This window comes from Delphinapterus leucas, chromosome 2, assembly GCF_059928025.1.
Source record: "Delphinapterus leucas isolate spDelLeu-1000000601 "Yukka" chromosome 2, BTC_Dleu_Yukka2, whole genome shotgun sequence".
NCBI classification, from domain to species: domain Eukaryota; kingdom Metazoa; phylum Chordata; class Mammalia; order Artiodactyla; family Monodontidae; genus Delphinapterus; species Delphinapterus leucas.
Genome location: NC_143130.1, coordinates 48,144,969 through 48,160,934, shown reverse-complemented (window position 1 = coordinate 48,160,934; position 15,966 = coordinate 48,144,969).

Here is a 15,966-nt window from a genome sequence, read left to right as displayed (position 1 = left end):
ACTGTGTCAATTCTTTACCTGTTACTGTGTGAATTGCACAAATAATTAAGAAAATATTTTTTCCAGTACTTGAAAACAATGATCTGATTCAGGAAAAGAATGAAGCACTCCCTGGTGGTGCAATGGTTGGGAATCCGCCTGCCAATGTAGGAGACACAGGTTCTATCCCTGGTCCAGGAAGTTCCCACATGCCACTGAGCAACTAAGCCCGTGTGCCACAACTACCAAGCCTGCGCTCTAGAGCCTGCAAGCCACAGCTACTGAGCCTGCGTCCTGCAACTACTGAAGCCTGCGTGCCTAGAGCCCGTGCTCCTCAACAAGAAAAGCCATCATAATGAGAAGCCCGCACACTACAACGAAGAGTAGTGCCCGCTCTCCGCAACTAGAGAAAGCCCACGTGCAGCAATGAAGACTCAACACAGCCAAAAATTAAATAAATAAATAAATAAGTATTAACAAAAAAAGAATGAATAAGTGGAATTTCAATACACATCTTGGTTATTTCACTCTCATATTTCCCACTAAAAGAAAAGAAAACATTTACCAACATTCTTGTTGAAACTACATTCATTCATCCCTATTGCAGTTACAGGTTGGTTATGGATATAAGAGTTCAGAAAAAAAATCAAAAGTATCCTGTGAGAATCAATTAGCAATATGAAATTTATGACAGAGTATTTTATATATTTTATATAAGTTGTTTGCTGTATATCATACATGGAGGTAAAATTCATAACAGATTTATGTGCATACATACATGTCTACATTTTTTTTAGTAATAATTTCTTTTTTTATATCTTTATTGGAGTATAATTGCTTTACCATGGTGTTTTAGTTTCTGCTTTATAACAAAGTGAATCAGCTATACATATACATACATCCCCATATCCCCTCCCTCTTGAGCCTCCCTCCCACCCTCTCTATCCCACCCCTCTACGTGGTCACAAAGCACCGAGCTGATCTCCCTGTGCTATGCGGCTGCTTCTCACTAGCTATCTATTTTACATTTCGTAGTATATATATGTCATTGCTACTCTCTCACTTCATCCCAGCTTCCCCTTCCCACCCTGTGTCCCCAAGTCTGTTCTCTACTTCTGTATCTTTATTCCTGCCCTGCCACTAGGTTCATCAGTACCATTTTTTTAGATTCCGTATATGTGTGTTACATGTCTACATTTTTAAAGAGAGTTGGTTATTAAACATTTACCAGCACATCATTGGATAGAATCCAACAGGTACGGTGCAGCTGGGGAACTTAGTGGTAAGATTGTAGGAATAGAACCTAAAACCACAATTATCTTTGCCTCCAGACTGGGTAGCAGGTAGTCTCCTCAATAAGCCAAATGCAGGACCATCTGTATATATGATGGCAATAGTGTATTGAGAACTGGAGGATACTATAGCCAGTGAGAAGTTAGGAGATATGCCTGGTTTTGTTTTATTTTGTTTCTTTCCCGCTTATCTTTATGGGAGAAGAACTGAATTGTGATTTGACTAATAGACTAAGAAATACGTGTGAGCTGTATTTGTGGCTTATAAACTTCCAAATGTTATATGTGATAGAGATAATAAGAGGGAATCTCTCTGTCTCTGTCTCTCTACCACATGAGTTCACTCACACCGTTTGGGGATGAACTGAACAAACAAAGCACTGCTGCTTATAAGTAAACGATGCAGGGCATATCCTTGAGGTCCTGACCAGGACACACTCGTCAGGATTAGAGTCCAGATTCTGAAGATGAAGGCATTATGTCCCAGGCTGTGTCCTGGCAAGTCTTAAATGGGACTCAGCAACCATCAGCTTAGATGCCTCTCCAAGGTGACCCCATACTCCAGAAACCCAAGGCTCTAGAACAGAGGACTTCCTTTTCTTGGGGCTTTGTTCACTCAAATCTTCAACCCCACCTTCATGTTTTGAACTTGAGATAAGCAGGCAGCCCAGCTGTCATCCACTGTCAACAACCTGTTTCTCAGTGAATAAAAGAAGTTTGGAAGGAGTTAAATAATGGGGAAATTCTTATCTTCCTTCTCTGATTCAGTCAAGGATCTGGGTCGGATGGTATCCGTAATTAGACTCTCTCACACACACTAGTCTACAGAAACAGGGATGCAAGATTTTCTTGTTTAAACTAATTTTAGGTGAGGTGATTCAGATCCAGTGCCAAAACTCATGGTGCAGGTATAGTACACAGCATGTCCAGACAGGAACGAGCCTTATTGGATATTCCTGGCCTATGATGGTGCTGCACACCACGTGTGTCCATTCTGGATCCTTGTTCTTGATAGGTATCTACAACAATGTTTGAAGGGGTCTGGGGAGCCACAGAAAAGCAAACAGAAGACTATTCAGGAACAGCTCTTGAATAAAAATTCTATCATCTATCTATCTATCTACCTACCTACCTACGGTTTCATCCATAAATCTAAAGTGACTAAATTATATATATTAGGGAGTCAAACAGGCATGTGTTTGCATCAATTGATTTGCCCGGGAGTTAAATGTGCCCACAAGAAGGTTGTATGTGGACAGCTAGGGCTGCATGCAGAACAGAGGAGAGGGTAGGGAGTAGCAGAGGAAAAATGGGAGTACTGTACACCTTCTTTTGTTTGAATACAGTGCCTGGGACATGCATTTATCATTCAACAGGAAAAATTTATCGAGGGTGTACGACAGGCAGTGTTCCAGACACTTTGGAAAGTATTGAACAGCTGCTTTTCAGGAATCTTACACTCTAGTGACATGACACTGATATATATCGCAAGAGGAGGCAGATGAAACAGGGGGAGAAGGACTTATATTACAGTCAGGAAAGGTAGAATCTCCACAGCAATCTGTGTGTCCTTTTGTTTTTGGAATTTTAATCTGATTATGGATTTTTAAAGATGGTGGCCTGTAAAATCTGTGACCTTTTCATGGAGGATTTAGATTTCTCTTCTCTCCCATCCCACCTCTTCAGAAATAAATGACTGAAATGGATGATCAATGGCCAGGATATTAATTAGACCACCTCTGTTAAATTCTTTGGCATTCTCACTCTTTTCTCCTTACTCAAGTCCACTCTAAAATAGGCCTTGGGGTATCTTACTTGAAATTGGTGCTTTTTCACACTGCGAAGGCTAAATTAGCTCTCATCTGCTTTGTCTTGACATATGTATTTCCTTGCACTCAGCTAGCATGTCTATAGGACCATTAACATACTGAGCATTTAGACAAATGCATCTTTAGAGGAATGGGTGTGGATTGGGGAAAAGAAAGCTAAGAAATTCCTCAGCTTATTTTTTGCTGTTTTAAGCCACTTAGACATGTCACTAGGTAGGGAAAAGTGAGTCCATTACTTCATCGGAGTGGACATCAGTTGGCTTCCCAACATTCGTTCCTCCTTTTCCCCGTTGTGTAGCAGACAGATGGTCTGAGTAGACTTCATAAATTGTCTAAACCAATCAAGGTAACGACATCCTCCCCAACCAACTGGCTGGTTCAGGAAATAAAACCTAGGGCAATATTTGACTAGTTACAATATGGATCAGTCCATTAAATGCTCAGAAACATTGCTGGGAATGTGAGACACCTGTAGTCTCTCCTCTTTCATAGATGATGTGATACATGGATGAAGCCAAAACTTTGATATGGGAAGAGTTGAGAGACATATAGAGAAGGGGAGTTAGAACCCTGATTACAATGTGTCTGAAGCATACCTAATCTCCAGACGTTTTATTTGTTTAAGCTAATGAATTCTCTGTAATATCTGAGATAGCTTATTTTATTTAAAAAAAATTTTTATTAGAGTACAATTGATTTTACAATGTTGTGTTAGTTTCAGGTGTACAGCAAAGTGATTCAGTTTTACATATATTTGTTCTTTGTCAGATTCTTTTTTCCGTAGAGGTTATCACAGAATATTGAGTAGAGTCCCCTGTGCTATACGTAGATCCTATCTTATATACACTGTAGTAGTGTTTATGTTCATCCCAAGCTGATGATTTATCACCCTCTCCCCCACAGTGTTTCCCTTTGATAACCATAAGTTTGTTTTCCATATCTATGTCTTATTTCTGTTTTATAAATGAATTCATTTGTATCATTAATTAAAAAATTAGATTCCACATATGAGTGATGTCATATGATATTTGTTTTTCTCTGTCTGACTTATTTCACTTAGTATGATAACCTCTAGGTCCATCCTATTTGAGCTCGTTTAAACTAATTTTTTTTTTTCTCTTACAGCCTGAACCATCTTGACTGACAGTCAGCAAGATGTGACAGTGGGGTTTGGGAAGTACATCAGTAACCAAGCACTGTAAGGAAGAGTAAACATTTGCCTGGCCTCATCCTCTGTGCATATTCCTCTTCCCAGGACCATGCTGGTTTCTGGCCATCTCTCAGTCACTTTAGGGGAGAAGGCATGAGCAACGTTCTCTACTTCCAACATGCCTCTTCTATTGTGACTTCTTGCTCAAACACTGCACAGTCCCTGTACATATTGTTCAAGTAATCACTCAATTTCCCTTTGGAGTAGGAGGGAAAAAATAGGAGGCAATAGGTGAGGCAGATTAGCCAGATGTATTTTGTGACAATTAACAGAAACATCTGAGCAATTCAAATCCAGCTCTTTCCTGTTAAAGAACACTGGCTATGTATCAGTGTAAAGAACACTGATGATGTATATTAGTTTTATTTTTTTCTGACATGTGTTTTTAATAATAATGATGATGATATGAAAGCCCCCCAAAGTTGATAGCAAACAGAAAAATGACAGTACTAACCAGGATTTTTCTCCCCCTAAAGCTGGAGAGTGCATTCTTGGGACAACCTTGGGTCAATCCCCATCACCAAAATCTTGCTGTTCTGAGCACTTCTCTTCTAAGGACATTCCTTTAGTGAATAATTATTCCCTTAAAAAAAAAACAAAAACAAAAACAAAAACCTCTTCTAAGCCTTTACTCTGAATTGTAACCCTATTCATGTAGAAATGTTCTTGATTTTATTGGGGACATTTTCCCCCCACTATTTGCTATACTACCTTATTAAATTGTTCTGTATTCACTTCCATACTTTATTAGTCTTTTCTCAGATAAAGCATTTTGTCAGCTGTCAGGAGGCTTGAAAACATGGTCATGTGGAGACAGATGGTTTGGTTACTAAGGAAGATGAAACTGAGGTTTTTCAAAAGAACAGAATAAAACAAATCTATTCTTGACACTGTATTAGCAGTGATGATCTTTGGCACCTTTTCTCCACACACTTTCTACTATATCTCTCTACCTCTGGGCACGTCCTCAACTCCACACAGCAGCCCATCCCTCCAGTTCTGACTCACTCTCTCAGTCTAGGCACCTGTGACTTGGCCTGCCCTCTTCTATAATCTACCAGCACTGGGGGCCAGCCTGGCTCTAATTGGAAGCCACCCTTCAGTTCATAATCTGACCTGTACCTCTCACCTATATTTTTCATAAGTCAAACTTTTATGGTATAACAATAACTTAGATCAACTTAAATATATAAAATCTGTGGATTTCTAAAAAAATACACTTAATGCATGTTTATTGTAGAAAATGTCAACAGGGTAAACTCATACCCCAAATCCCACATTCCAAAGATAACTGCACCTAATGATTAATATATGCACTTCCAAATCTTTGTAAATACTTTTCTACTGTGTGTATAGATATACAGACAAAAATATGGAGAGATATGTTCTAAAACACTCTAATATTGCTATATATTGCAACATAATATATGTGATTATACTATGCATGTAGTTTTATAAGCTACTTTTTCATTTGCCACAAATGAATTGGATTGCCTTTTTGGTAAATATGCATGTACTTCATCTTTGTTAATGATTATAGAGCCGCCAGTTACATTAATATACCATAATTTACTTATGGACATTTTATATAATCCTGTTTTTTCTTATTATGAACTTTGCTGACCTGAATATGTTAGTATTGTCTGGGATATATTCTTAGAAGTACATTTGCAGTGTAAAAGGATATAGACTATTTTTAGAGTTTTTGATACATATCCATATTTTGCTCCAGAAATGTACAAATGTACGCTACAGCTAAAGCTTTGACTGTAGTTGTGCGTTATCACCAGGATAAATGTTTGGAGACATCATGAAGACTTTTTAAATTAGTTGTTACTAGTCAATTACTATTCAAACAGATTAATAGTGGTCATTATCATTATTCTCACCATTGCCTTGGACAGAAAATAGAATTGTTGATGTTGTCAAGGATCTGAAATCCTTAATGAAATAAAATAAATTAGTACCAAATGAACAGGGGATTAAAATAAATCTGACAGAGGATTCATAATATATTTGTAGGGCAAAAAACATGTTAGCAAAAATAGAAAATAACATTTATTTCATATAACTTTTATATCAGAGATACAGCATTTATTTTCAACACTTTCGCTTCCCAAACTTGCTACTTCTGTTATGAGTACCATCAAATCTCCTGTTTTCCAGGATCAAAATCTGAGCTGTCTTTAGTGCATCAAAATCACTGTCAACTCTGTTTAATATCCCTGCTTTTCTATTCCACAAAATGAAATATGATTTTCTGAAGAACAGGCACTTGCAGTCTCCTTGCTACCTCTGTTTTTCCCATTTCTCATTCACTTGCTATTTTATGACTAATTAATTTTCCTAAGTTGTGACTCTGACTCAGCTACTCCCCATATCAATGCTATAAATGACTCCTGACTGCTCACGGGATTAAACCCAATTATCATAACCAGGCATTGCATGCCTATGTACAAAGAATATCCAATTCAGCTCTCCAGTGATGGTACCATATTCTCTCCTACCTCTCCTCCTCATTCTCCAGTCTAGCTAACTTAGATCATTATTGTGTCATATTGCACAAAATGTGGTCTACATTTTTTCTATTCTAAAGACTTGTTCATATTATTCGTTGTCCTGGATGCTTCCCTTTCCCATCTCCTAGTCCTGTGTCTTCACTATGTACTATAACTTTGGTCTTTAGTGTTTCAGCTCAAAAGAGACATGAGGCCTTCTGCTGGTGAATTTCCAGTCCACTTTTATTTAGTGCTCTGGGCATTAATAGTAATTTATTTTCTTATCTTATCCCTGTGGTTAGCCTGCTCTGTTGTTTGTGAGCAGGGACTATGACCAACTCTTCTTGGATCTCCTGTAGTTACCCAATGCCTCAAGTGGAGTGTTTGCTCTAAAATAGCTGTTGGGCACCATGAAGACAGGAAAGGTTAGATGGAGAATTTAGTGGGCTAGTACATATTAAAACATGTTTTGATATTACAAAAAGATGTAAAAATGATGTTGCTTCACAGTTTGTGAAACTAAAGTCACATTAGCTACTCCAAGTTACATGACATATTTTATACTTAGATATCCCATAATCTAGCAAGTGATAATGGATTTCCCATATGATATATTAGCTCTGTAATGGAAACTTTTTATTCTAAGTGTCTGTGTTTCAAAGGCTAGTACCGTGAAAGGACTTTACTCAATTAGCCTCTACAGTGATTGACAAAGCTGTTCAAAAATTGCCTTCTCCTCCAAGTAGCTAGTATGACTGATCTTACCTGAGCTTTGAGTTTTTTCCAAAAGTGAGAGAAAAATAACTTCCTTTTATATTTCATTAGTTTTATTTCTCAAAGTCTCACTTTTTGGAATGCTTGCCTTTTATAACTGGCATGCCCCGAATTGGATAGGTCTCAGAGGAAAGGTAACTTCCATTACTGATCATGCTTCTCCCTGAGCTCCCAGCCCCCCGACCAAAAAAAAAAAAAAAAGAAAGAAAAAGGTGATGAGGCAGCTAAAACCTGTACTATTTTTTTTGTTTCCTTCCATATTTTTACTCTAATTTTAAAGAAGCTTAAAAACTAGTTTTTACTGGTAATTTCAGTCCCTATCAATCAGTGAAGTTGGATTGATCCATTTTTTTTAAGGCAGTGAATTTAATAAGAATGCTTAGTCTTGGATTATTTGACTTTGGGTCTGTTATATAATTTTAATAATGATACTAAGGCACGACACTCAGCTGCTCAAAAATCTCCACTGGTTCCTGTTGTCCCTAACATATAGCTCATGCCTGACCTGCTAGTTCCCTTTTATAGTCAAGCTCCAATATATCTTTCCATCCTTACTTCTAGGTAAAAGTATCCAGGTATGCAAAGCTAGGCTAAAGATTTTGTTTAATCTAATAAGCAGTGGGAATCATTTCCAGCATTTGATATGGGGAGTAAATGAGTCAGAATCATGACTTGGGAAGATTAATTAAGCATCAGGTAGCAAATACAAGCCCTCCTTTAGACAGAGATGAGCACAGTAACACCTTCTTTTCTTGGATTCCTTTGTTTCACTTTTCTGGAATGCTGATTCCAAAGCTTTAAATCCTACTCATCCTTCAAGGTCCATATTAAGTGCATGAAGCATTTCCAGGACACATTATTCCCTTCCAGACATTCTTTAGCACAGATTATCTGAGCTATCCATAAGGCATTCAATTTGTTATTGCTTTGCTATATATGATTGTCATGCATTATCATTTAATGGGGTTTTAATGCATGTTATTTGTTTTTTCAACTAGAGTATACGTTTCTTGAGATCTGAAATTATATTGTATGCACCACTGGAGCCAACTAACAACTTTATATAACAATGTATTTACTATAGATATGTTTCCAATATTTGGCAAATATTGATCATGTACGATAAAGTTAAGTTTGGGAAAGATGGTGCTCAGTTGCCTCTGGCTCCCTCTAGTGATATCCAAAAGATAACTAGGGGCTGCATGCTCTTGTTTCATCCCATCTATTGTAATTTTACACCTTTCAGATGTGTCTTAGAGAACAAATGCAGCCACCAGCAAGAAATAAAATCATAATTATTATAGCCCTAGTGTATCACCTCTTATTGTATGACAAGAGCTGTTAAAGACATTAGACAAATTATCTCATCTAACCTGCACAAAAACTGTGTGAAATAGTTACTAATGTTCTCCAGTTTACAGATGAGGAGACAGGCTCAGTCATGTCCAGTGACTCGCCTAAGGTCACACAGTGGGATTTTCCTTCATTTTATTTTATTTTTTTCCAGCTCTACTGAGATATAATTGAAAAATAGTGTTGTGTAAGTTTAAGGTATACAATGTGATGATTTGATATATGTTTGTATTGTGAAATGATTATCACAGTAATGCTGGTTAATATATCCAGAACCTCACATAGTCAGAATGTGTGTATGTATTGAGAATTTTTAAGATCTACTCTCTTAGCAACTTTCAAATATACAACATAATATGGTTAACTGTAGTCATCATGCTATACATTACATCCCTGGCATTAATTCATCTTATAACTGGAAATTTGTACCTTTTGACCACCGCCACCCGTTTCCTCCACCCCCACCCATGATCCTAGCAACCACCAATCTACTCTCTATTTCTATGTTTTTTTTTAAGATTCCACATATAAGTGAGATCATATTGTATTTTTCCTTCTCTGACTTTTAGCATAATGCTCTCAATTTTCATTCATGTTGAAAATGACAGGATTTCCTTATTTTTTTATGGTCTACATGCACCACATTTTCTTTATATGTTTGTCTGTCGATGGACACTTAGGCTGTTTCCATGTCTTGGCTACTGTATCATTTTAGATGAGGTAGTTTGGAGTATTGGGGCCCTTGAATAATTAGACTATTTGTCTGATGTGCGTTATTCCTAAATCTTATTGTATATCTTAATCAAGAATGTATGGTTCTGACAAATACATGTACATAGCAGGTAGTACTTAGTTTAGTTTGAAAAGAAGTAAACAACTGTAAATGGCAATGGAAAAAAGGGAAGAAAAAGCATTATTCAAATGGCCAATGAATTCTCAAATTTCCAAAGAGAGAACTATATTTTTAAAAAATTTTATTGAAATATAGTTGACTTACAATGTTGTGTTATTTGCAGGTATACATCACAGCGATTCAGTTTTACATATATCTATAAATCTATTCTTTTTTAGATTCTCTTCCATTATAGGTTATTACAAGATATTGAATATAGTTCCCTGTGCCACACAATAGGTCCTTGTTGGTTATCTGTTTTATATATATTGGTGTGTATATTTTCATCCCAAACTCCTTAATTTATCGCTCCCCCTCACCTCTTTCCACTATGGTAACCATAAGTTTGTTATCTATGTCTGTGAATCTATTTCTGTTTTGTAGATAAATTCATTTGTATCATCTTTTTATGCCACATATGAGCGATATCATATGGTATTAGTCTTTCTCTGTCTCACTTACTTCACTTAGTATGATAATCTCCATGTCCATCTATGTTGCTGTAAATGGCATTATTTCATTCGTTTTATGGCTGAGTAATATTCCATTGTATACACCACATCTTCTTTACCAAGTCACCTGTCGATGGACACTTAGGTTGCTTCCATGTCTTGGCTATTGCAAATAGTGTTGCTGTGAACACTGGGGTGCATGTTTCTTTTCAAATTAGAGTTTTCTCTGGTTATATGTACAGGATAGAGAACTATTTTAGAATAGGCATTATTTGGTATCACTTTGCATGTATATAGGCTTAATTTAAAAACTCATTGCTTATATCATTTAAAAATTGTCACCTTTTAAATGTACATTGTTTTCAATTAATGACTTATCATTACATGAATTTTGTTATAATGGATAATGTTTTGATTTAGAAATAATAACAAGATTGAAATGTATGATTTTTATCAATTAAATGATTTGCATAGTAACAATGAACTTACTTTCCCCTCTATTAGTATCACCATTTAAATTGAATTAAGATTGAAACAGTATCATTTAAAGTGGGAAAAGATTATATAATGCTAATATTAGTGTTGGTCTCATATCCTAGGGAGAGGGCATCATAGCAATACACAATGAATAAAATACATAAAAAATATCTTCCCGTTCCCCTTTACTTTCTTGCAGGGAAGTAAATGATGCAGGTGCCCTTATATGAATAATGGTAGACTTTCAATATAAGTATATTTTGGAATTGCACATTGCCCCTAGCTAGACTGCACCAATATTTTAAGAAAAGTAAAACAAAACTTAAAAGTCTCTCTTTCGCTTTCTCTTTTTTTTTAATCCCCCCGAGCATACATTATTATTAACAAGAGGCATCTGGTTCTCATTAACATTAAGAGAAGAGATCTATCTTAGGAATTATGATTTAAGTTGAATTGTAGGCCAAGAGAATTAGCCATCCCTTCTGCCTCATATGCATTTGTAGCCATGCTAATCACCAGTGGGGAACAGAGCTCTCCCTTTCTTTCTCTTTCTTTTGCAAAATGAATTAAATAATGTAAAAGTCACTAAACTACTAAACTGTAGGGCAAGTAAGCTATATGTGTATGTGAGATTCAGAGTATGAGAGAGAGAGAGAGAGAGAGAGAGAGAGTGTGTGTATAAGAAAGAGAGAGAGAGACAGAGACAGACAGAGAGAGAGAAGCAAGTCTTGGAAATAAGCTGTCCTTTTGCCATTCTTAGCCGGCATTCCAAGAAGGAGATCAGGTCTTACAACTTCTCCATGGTCTTGTGAAAATGACCTTTGGGGATTATCCAGGTGCTGGGAAATGCAGTAAAATAATGATTTCTCATTAAAAACAAAAAAGAAAGTGGAATTTGAAGTGATGAATGAGAGGTGTCCAGGGGGAACATGGACTGTAAGAGCCAAGAGATACAAAGTGAGCCAGAAGCAGAGCTGTGTAGTGCACAGAGCCCTGAAACCTCAACAGACGGAACTAGATTTGCAGCCTGTCTCTGCCAGTCACTTGCTGTGTGACCTGGAAAAATTACATAACCTTTCTGAGCCTCCTCTTCCTCACCTGTAAATTAATATTTATTTCACAGGGCTGTGGTGAGGATTAAACTAACTCAAACCCTCTCTTTGAAATGCCTTTAAGAGTACTCAGCCCCACAGTAGAGTTGTATGCTCTCAACACATGTTTGTTTCCTTTTTGGCTTCTTTCATCTTACTTTGGGAAGGCCTCCAGGCTGTCACCTGCTTGAAATATCTGCACAGAGTCACGTTATTCTCACGTAATGGCACATCCTGATTACCTCCGATGAAGTCAGATAAACAGATCAGAAGCTTCAATTTCACCTGGACTAATAAAATAATGGCTTGTTCATCTACAATTTGGCCCCTGAGCCAGACAGGTGCCAAATACATTGACCTTGACTTTCCTTAAGAAGATGCTCAGTTCCCTCTGTTGCTAAAGATGGAAAATAAAGGTTGGGTGATAGATCTGATTTTCTTCTGGCCCAGAATTAGAAAGTATTTGTGTGTGTGTGTAGGTTTTCAGATGCTTTCCTTTTCTCCCTTCCTTTCCTACATCCCCACCCTTTTTCCCACAAAAAAAGAGAGAAAAAAATAAATAAAAATTTGATGCTAGAAACGTTTGACTGAGTTTCACATTTTAGTAAAGTAAGCACATGACCTAACTGGGGAAAAAGCATTTTGAGAAAACAGGTCTCTCTACCTTGCTTATGAAGCTGAAGTCTTAAAGTGGTCTGTCATGGCCGACGTTTGAAACAAAGCACTGAATGTCCTTTAACAATACTAAGATAGAGGTTGAGAGGAGGGGAAAGCTGGTCCACAGAAGGCCCATTAGATATTCCCACAGGAAAAATATTGTTATGGTTCTATAACTCTATGCTGTTGAAACCAGTGGTTCACAAAATGCAGAGTGATGAAATAAGGCTTATTTCACACTCTTGCTTCATTAGATTTCAGGTTTGGGAGTGAAGGGTCATAATATGTGGCCAAATGGGCTAGAAAAGCAGTTGAAAGAGTAAAAGAGGCATCAAGGAGAGGTCAGAGGTTTCACAGTGAGAAAATTCCCATACAAGCAAACGGAAATAAAAGTTTTGCCATGACGGGGTGGAACAGGGGCAAAATGAACCCCGACATTTCCACGTTAGACAGGAGTTGTTAAATCCTGTGCTCTGCAGATCGTGTTTGTGAGACATTCCCTTGGATGAAGGCCACTGATAAGTATTATCTTTATTTTATTTTTTAACATGAACTATCATTTATTAAAATCAAATGCATATTAGTTTGCTTAAATCTCTGACAATTTTTATACTAAAAGAAATAAAACTGTTTAACTTCATTTAACTCAGCTTCAAAATTTTCGTTTGACCTAAGAGTAAGTCTCTGATGAAATTAGTGCTCTACCCAAAAATTTTTTAAGAAACACTGTTCCAATGACCAACAGGAGACTTCTAATCTTTTTTCTGTTGGGCTGTTTCCACTGGCAATGGATGAACCAATTCATGATTGAAAGTTCATGTCAAATAGGAGACAGTATCCATTCATAAAAATGATCAGGGTTCTCGGGGCACACTGATACATTTTGTTGTGGGCACTCATAAACAGGCTTCAAACCCCACCACTCCCTCTTTCTGTGTAGAAATATTTCTTTTTGTGTGAGAAATATTTCTCACACAATATTTCAACTCTCTCAGCACTGGCTTCTTTGTCAGTGTAAAAATAATAAAGCCTACTTAAACAGCATGGTTGTAACAATTAGATAAAATGATAATGATTCATATGAAATGCTCTGTAAATGCTCTGTAAAGCCCAATGAGCTATACATGGCATTATTTTAATCTTGATATTCTTTTAAGTAATCTCATGACTTCTTCATGTGTCTTTCCTTTTGATGCTGTAAAACAAATTGCAAAAGGGAAACGTGAATGTTCTGAGGTCTCAAGATTACATTAGTTGTGTGACTAGTTAGGAGAGGAAGTGAGCTCAGCCCCAGGCCTCTCTGGGCTCTTACTGTTGGGTCAGGATGGTAAGACACTTCCTTAACCAGATACATAGTATTTACCTGAAACTAAGTCTTATCATCAGGCCTAACACTGAAACACTAGACTCTAGGAATTCTCACTAACACTTAAACAAGATTCTCATTATTACCATTATTTATTAGCTTTGTTCAGAAAATTCTAAACAACATGTAGTTTGAATCATACGAAATTGTTTTTGTGGATCAAAAATGGGCGGATATCAGTGGTTTCCTATGGTTCCACCTAAAACATACCTGAATATCCTCTAAAGGACAAATTTAAGGGGCCTCAAGCTATACAAAAATGTATAGTTTGAGTAAGAGGATAATTAGGAAAAAATACAATCTAACTGTCATATTGAAAACTTACAGATATTTTTTTTCTTTTTTTCTTCATGAAATTTTAATGACGTGTTTGAGACTGTATAGAGAACTGGACCTTTATGGGAGAAATTGCATGACTTCCTCACAAAAAGGCAGACCTAACTTGAAGCTCTGTTCACATATAACATTGATTAGGATGTGGTGTTTTTCCATCACTCCCTGCCCTGTTGTCTAAAATTGATACTGCTCAATTATAGTTGCTTGTTATAAATATTTGTCAATGAAGTTGTTAAGTGAACGGGCAATTGTAATGCCAGTGTGTATATTGTAGGTATTTGTATCCAGGAAGTTCAAAGCTCCTCACATGTTTGATAATATCCATCCCAATCCTTGTGATAAAAATGGGAAGTCCCACTTTACCTACTACTAGCTGTGTAATTTGGAGAAAATGGTTTATCCTTTCCATGTATGACTCCCATGTTTCAAGCGGAAATAAAGACGTAAAATTGAACTCATTTGCACCTTGTCCATAGTGGAAATGAAAATCTAATCCCCATCTGCAATATTACACTCTCAAATACTCCTTTAACCAAAGCAACCAAATTGCAACTCCATTTTGGTCCCTTATATAAGGCCCTTTAAACTCTGAGAACAAAAGACAATATCTTGCAGTGCTTTTATTACTCATTCACAGTAGAGGGTGTGGGAACATTAAGAAATTCTGGTTTTCTGGGAGGCCATGGGCAGTAATATGACTAATGTGATAAGAGCTGCAATTTGTCAGACATTTGCTGTCTGCCAGGTACTGAGGCATGATGCAACACTTCTGTGTGTTGAGAGAATTACTTTAAATTCATGGAGCAGTCAGAGAAAAGAGGCAGAGTAGGCAGGGGCTGGATCAAGAAAGGTCTTGGATGGATTGGGCTTTAATTGTCAGAGCAGTCGGCAAGACCTCAAGAGAACCCTGCAAGGATTAAGTTGGGGAGCCACGTGGAAAGGTTTGCATTTAAGCGAAATCTCTCTGACTGCAGGGCAGAACAACCTATAAGAGGGCAGAGACTGGAAATTCCCATGTAGGAGGCTGTTTCTATAATCTAGATGGGAAGAAAGAGGGAAAGGGCTAATATGGGAAGGAAGTAGAGGAGGAGATGTCAGAGCAAACCACTGCAAGATGAACCACTCCTTCTGTTGGAGGCAGAAGGAGGCTGCACAGAGAACGCTGTAGAACACGTGAAAAGCATGTTTTCCAAAGATGACCAGAACCATATCTTCTATCCCACATGCTCTTATGTAACTTGACCTCCCTCCCACCCACCCTACTAACCCAGACATCCAGAAACAAAGTCAAATTTCCCTCCTCTTGACTCTGGGCTGACTTGCTTGTGAAACTAGAATGCAGCAGAATGGCCTTCAAGGCTAGGTCAACTTCTGCCATGGTCTCATGGACTCTCTCAGAGCCCTGCCACCATGCTCTAGAAAGCCCAAGGCACATGGAAGGGCCATGTGATGGTGTTCCAGTTGAAAATACCAGTTGAGCATGACCTTCTAGTTAATGAAGTTCATGAACCAGCCCAGGTTCTCAACGTGTAAGTAGGGAAGTCTCCAGATGATTCCAGCCCCCAGCCGCTTCTGGGACCCCGGCCATTCTCTCATTCTCTTATAGCTGAGGTCCCAGACACTGTGGAGTGGATCAGGTCATCCCCACTGTGCCCTTATTAAATTTGAGTCCTCCTGAATCATTTGCAAGTGGGTATTAATACTTTCTCTTCCCCAAGAGCCACTGTAGAGAAGTCAGAAACAAGTGGAAGATGGACCTA